The sequence below is a fragment of the Harpegnathos saltator genome, unplaced genomic scaffold, assembly GCF_003227715.2.
Source record: "Harpegnathos saltator strain DR-91 unplaced genomic scaffold, Hsal_v8.6 scaffold86, whole genome shotgun sequence".
Taxonomy (NCBI): domain Eukaryota; kingdom Metazoa; phylum Arthropoda; class Insecta; order Hymenoptera; family Formicidae; genus Harpegnathos; species Harpegnathos saltator.
In genome coordinates this window covers 183,677-189,676 of record NW_020230713.1, presented here as the reverse complement: position 1 = coordinate 189,676, position 6,000 = coordinate 183,677, and positions in this window count along the sequence as shown.

Genomic DNA, 6,000 nt, shown 5'->3' with positions numbered 1-6,000 from the left:
TAAGCAAAGAAAAAGGGAAATTTGATCTCGCGGAGAACGGTAGTGCGAAAAAAGGAAACGTGTAGATTCCAAGACGTTGTATTTGAGTTCACCTTCAATTTTGGTTTTTTTCGAAGATATACCGGGTGTATCTGATCACCCGTCCACCCCGATTTTTTGTAAATATTTTATATTTATTATTTTATATTTTAGATATTTTAGAGAAAAAATGTTTCAGAGGAAAGTTGTATGGTTTCAAGGGGAACATAAAACAACTATATCAGTTTGTTTACAAGTGGCGCCACTTTCAACAAGATATTCACTGATCATTACTTTTCTTACATGGAAATCCCAATTTTTTATTATATCATCTTTTCTATCAATTAATTTGAACAACTTTCGTCGGAAACGTGTCTTTTATTTGCCTAATATTTTTTGAGATATTTAAGGAAACTTTTTTAATATTTAACTTACGATACCTCGCTAACTGTTTGTCCGAAGAAAAAATAGTACTAGACTTTTTTACTCTATTTGGTCTCAAGAATATATTGCTGCAACAGTGCCCTAACTTTTGCTAATTTGTTATCGATCTTTGGAAATTTCAAAATTATCAAATTAATAAAAAATCAGGGTATATTAACCCACAGTCTTATCCGTAAACTCTACGCGACATAAGAAACTTATAAAACACGGGACCACCGGAACGAGAGTGCGCGTGTCTCGACAACAGCTGCTTCTTCGACGGCAACTGTGTCGGAAAACGAAGAGAGGGTGAAGTTGGGTTGCGGAATTCGCGTTTCCTCAGCATGTTATATAACGATGCTGGTAAATTTGGTAAATGTTGCGTCTCCTCGGATACACCTCGGATACACCGGATTCTACCGTCGTACCAAGGATACAGCCGACGGAGTTGACCTGTTTGAAAAGGCCGAGGAGCCAGCCTCCAGAGATCATCGCGCGCTTGCGTTTTTATCGGCTCTCCCGTGCGTCATTTCGTCCGTCATTCCGTCCGGACACGTCCGTGATTACGAGCGAACCACCCTCACGGGCAGGTTTTTCCACTCCTTTTACCGCGCGGCCTCTGTGCGAGGTGGACCCTCGGAGATTTACCGTTTCCTTTTGCCGTCTTGTCGCATTTGTCACCAGGCGAAAGGAAGGATATGTAGTGAGCGATAGGGCGCGGTATATTTTCCAGTTACAAGTGAGCGATACGACCGCCGGGGACGAGTGGGACTTGCATTCACTCCGTCCGTGGCCCGAATAAAACCATCTCTCTAATTCGAGCGATAAAGAAATAGACTGCGCGATGATGGGATCGATTAAAATAAGAATGAAGTAACATCGACTTCCCTACGATATCCCGAGTACTTCACGTCGATGTGCAATAAGATACTTTATTATTGCCAAAAGCAGTGCTGTATTTTACGTTCCCAAGGCACAGTTATCATCCTTTACTTTCGAACTTATAATTTGTTTAACAACCGATGAAAAGAAACTTGCAATTTACAGAGCAGTTTCAGAGCAGCAGAAAATAATCATTATTATTGTAATAATAACAATATTTTTTTAGCGTCCGAATTTCTAGTGATTAAATTCTTAACGATCGAGTAATAATAATATATGTGTATATATAACAATAGCTTCCTTATTTGTGGCAAAAGAAAGCGAAATGAAACGTGCCCTCACAGTTTTTGTCCTCTCCGGAACACGTCGACGAGAGATACGCTCTACAATTTTTCAGCCGTTTACATTAAAGTAATGGCAAACAAACAGACTCGCAAGGAGTGAATTTAATACCAAGTTAAAAACAGATCTATCGGCTTTCACCATTCGTTCTCTAATTGTCCAATAATTCGCACGTAAGAGGAATGCTCTCGTAGTGAACGGTCGCCGCCGCTCGAGGAAGAGGCCGCGGTTCTTATTAGCCGAAAGACGTCGAGCACTCGTCGCTCCCGTTCAAATACTAGCGTAATTGCGAGCACTCGCAACTCGATCGAGTGTTCTCGATCCCGACAGGGCAGAGACAGGGCCGCTCCCAAGGCAAATCCATTCGGCCATTCCGAGGAGTTCGAAATTTTCCGAGATAACCCACGAATCGGCCCCGAAATTGACTCCGTTTATCGAAACGACTTTTACGTCCCCCGATATCGAGAGTGTCCGTCGTTTTTGGGATCTCCTCTCATGCATGGGTATCCAGTCTGACATTCGTTAAAGCCCCGCGCTCGCGAGGTCGCCGATCTTTGAAATCTTGAATGCACCGCGCGAAATTATTCACGCGACTACGTCCTGATCGAGCAGAAACGCGCGCGTTCCAGCTTCCTCTTTCGTTCTCTTTGCGTTCTTCGTTAAAACTCTTGCTTCAGGTGGCTTCTACCGTTACTCGCTGCAAAAGTTACTTTTGCAGACGCTACATTTTTTCTTGATTGTGTTGCTGTATGTAAAGATGCTTAGGTCTCGCGAGAATCCCGTGTAGAGTGGCAGCGCGAGATCCTTTCCCCTTAATCCTGCAGGTGCATATTTCGACTGCAGCAATTTCGCCTTTTCATCGCGCTGTTGAGAATCTGCTCGCGTTAGAAAGCTCTCCGGCCAAACTTGGCTCGATTCCAAACAAAGAGTTCTCTTTTTCACTTCCTCGCTGAATCTAAGCGACCGTGAGAAGGATGACGCGGCGATAAAGCTTAATAAATTCGTGCGCGAATGTAAATATCGAATTTCATTTTCCTCGGACGAAAATTACTGTACGACGAGGTTTGTTTTACGACGTCTAACTTCTCTCTCTCTCTCTCTCTCTCTCTCTCTCTCTCTCTCTCTCTCTCTCTCTCTCTCCCTCTCTTCCTCTTCCCCCCTCTCTCTGTCTTATCGTTTTACATTTACATACTTACGAGCATGTTAATAATAGCAACGAGAAAGGACGACCTGAAACGGACACTCCGCGTAGACTCGCCTTCCGCCTTTCCACCTTTCCGCCTTTCATTTCCTTTTGAAACGCGTAGATCGACACGCCTCTCGTCCTGTCCGACGCATATGCCGCTACGAGCGGAAAGAATTTTCAATAATAACCGAATTTATAGCCGAACGAAAAGATCCCGTTTATAGGGAGCTTTTAGCATTAGAGCGCTCGCGGCTCCAGAATCGTCTCTCTTCCTCGCGCTGCCCCGCTGATCTTTTTGCTCGCGTATTCTTTTTGCCTCGGCGACGTTTTTATGCGCCTCCGCGTCCATCTAAAAATGCATATGCAACGCTTTACGAGCGACAGGCGTAGCGGAAACGAGCAGACGGACGTCTCGATGGAGGAGCAAGAGGAAAGAGAGAGAGAGAGAGAGAGAGAGAGAGAGAGAGAGAGGGGGGGGGAGGGAGTATAACCGACACCAGGGCAGATTTTCTCAAACGGTAGAGAAACGCCGGCGCGCGACGAATAAACGCGAATATAACGACGTGTGTTTCGGGCGTTCTAATATCCGCGTGTAGACAGCCGGTGAGATAACGTCAACACGCGGTGTACTTAGGTAGGTTGATATTTTTACAGCCGTGCGCACACTCGTTTCTGGGGATTAACGCAAAGCTATCACGGCGGCAGATTATCCGACTTCATTCGACTTGATGATTCATTCATCGCTCAATAGTTCGGCAAGATTGGTTTTACACACGCTTGACAATTTTCTACGGCGAAAATTATTCGCGGGATCCCTCTGCGAGCGAAATGGCGTGGCAAATTTTCGGCCGTTGCGCGGAGAACGATTTTTATTTCCATTTGTGTGCCGACTTGATCAGTTGCTCTCACGGTGCGCGGACACATAAATTGCCGAGTGCTCGGTACGTATGATCTGTTTACGACAGCGTGACTCGCCTTGACGCCGGTAACAACGAACATTTTTAAAGAGTCTTACAGCAGTCTTTTGTTCCTCGCCTTCCCTTGTGCGTTCTTCGAGTAGGCAAGTGAAGAAAATTGATCGATCATACTTGGGAAAAGAAGTGCGAGAGCGACTAGACGCGCTTAAATAAAAACTCGATCGATATTCCGCGCATTCGATATCAATTAGGTCAGGTTCGCAGAATCTCTTGGATAAAAGGGAAAAAATGTAATATTATTTGCTCCTTTTGCCATGAACCACGACGAGATATCAAATTCCGAAGACCGGTCCATCCGGAAATCTATCGAACGATTTAAATTTTTCGGAAGTGCCGACTGTTCATCGTTATTATTGTAGACTTCAATTACACGTGAAATGCATAAATTCCATTCATAAAAATATTTTGAAAGAACGAAAGTGCGGTGCGCGCAGACAAAGGCGCTCGATGCTGCGAGAGGAAAAAGGAAAAAAAAACCGACAACGATCGCGCTCGGCCGAACCGAATTTAACACACGCGCGGCAGCGACGGCGGCGAACGAGACTCGGTACGACCGTAGTTTCCGCGATTCATTACGCCGACGGACGTGCGGGTGCTGTTGTTTACCGCCACCCGGTACGGACGGATTTATCGCCACGTACGCTCGTAAACAGCCCATCAACTTCTTGCTTCTTCGCGCGCGGATATCCGGCGCGTTGCGGAACGCGAGGCGACGCATCGCGAGGCGGCTTGGCGGTTTTATCGTCGTAAAATGCAACCTGAGAGAGAAAGAGAGAGAGAGAGAGAGAGAGAGAGAGAGCGCCGTCGTAGCTTTCTCGCACTAATTACATCACGTCGCCGGAAGGTGACTTTGATCCGCCTTTAACGCGGCGTCGCGAAGCGCCGACGTGAGCATTAACGCGAATCTAGATTTATGGTGTCGCGAAAAATCATCGTGAAACAGTTTGTATCTAATAATTTTAATATCATGTTTTAATGTAGTAGCATTTGGTGGACTTAGTCGTGAGCTTGTTTACATCGTCTCTCCCGCTGCAACGATTAGTGATTTTATAACGGTCTCTCCCTAATTTCCTCTATCATCCCAATCGACTATCGATTGTCACCGTAGCGTCAATCGAAAGAATGCGATCGATCAACTGAACGCTATTTTAAACTATTCCCGACAGATTTAATCTCCCGCTGAGCTTGACGGAGCTAATAAAGTATCCAAACTATGACTTTTCCGAATGTTCTCACCTGTCACATCCACACGTCTAAAAATATCCTTTATACCTACGTTGAATATTCCCTTTATATCTATATTCTCTCTAGTTGACGTCGGCACACTTGATTTGTCGTCGACGAAAATTTAATATTAAAATGTAAGCGTCATGAAGTTGAGCTCACGACTTAACGAATATCGATACGGACGAAGTCGGCGCTCGCGACTTGGCAGCGCGCATTCTCGAGGCTCTCACGAACGATTATCGATTATCATCTGCAGTCGGTGGATATATAGATTAATTTCAAACTCAAATCAATTATACGTACCTACGGTAGCGACGGCAGCGGCGGCGACGGCGGCGGCGGCGGCGGCGGCGGCGGCGGCGGCGACGGCGGCCGACCGACCGGGCGGTACGCCGAATCTAATTAGTAATGCCGATTTAGCAAACCCTAATTGCGCGCCAACATATCACCCGCAATTTATGCGACGGCCGTGTTATGAATCACCGCCGCCGCGGCCGTGTTTTCGGGCCGCCCGGTGTATATACCCGCGGCGATTTGATATTAATTTCCATACTTATTATGCGATCGTTGCCCGTGTAACGCGTGTCCGCATCCGCTGCCATAACCGCGAATGGAATCCCCTCGGCATTGAGGGGGCTCCCTTTCTCTCTGTCTCTGTCTCACGCGCTCCCCCACGGTGTAATTAACATCGTGGCGTTATTAGTGTGTGAATAGCCGTGGGATTTTTCGCGTCAGGCATAAGCGATCGTGGAAGCAATTTGATGTCGTGCAATCGTCGTAGCTGATTCCGTGCACAAAGAGAATTGCTTTCTCGAAGACATTCATCTTCTCGTGAACCGAACGCAACGTGTTGAGAAATATTACAATCCGTAACGAATGCTTCGGTGACGATAGATAGTGCGATAGTTTCGCGACGTCGACATGCTGAAAAACTCAACGTGACGC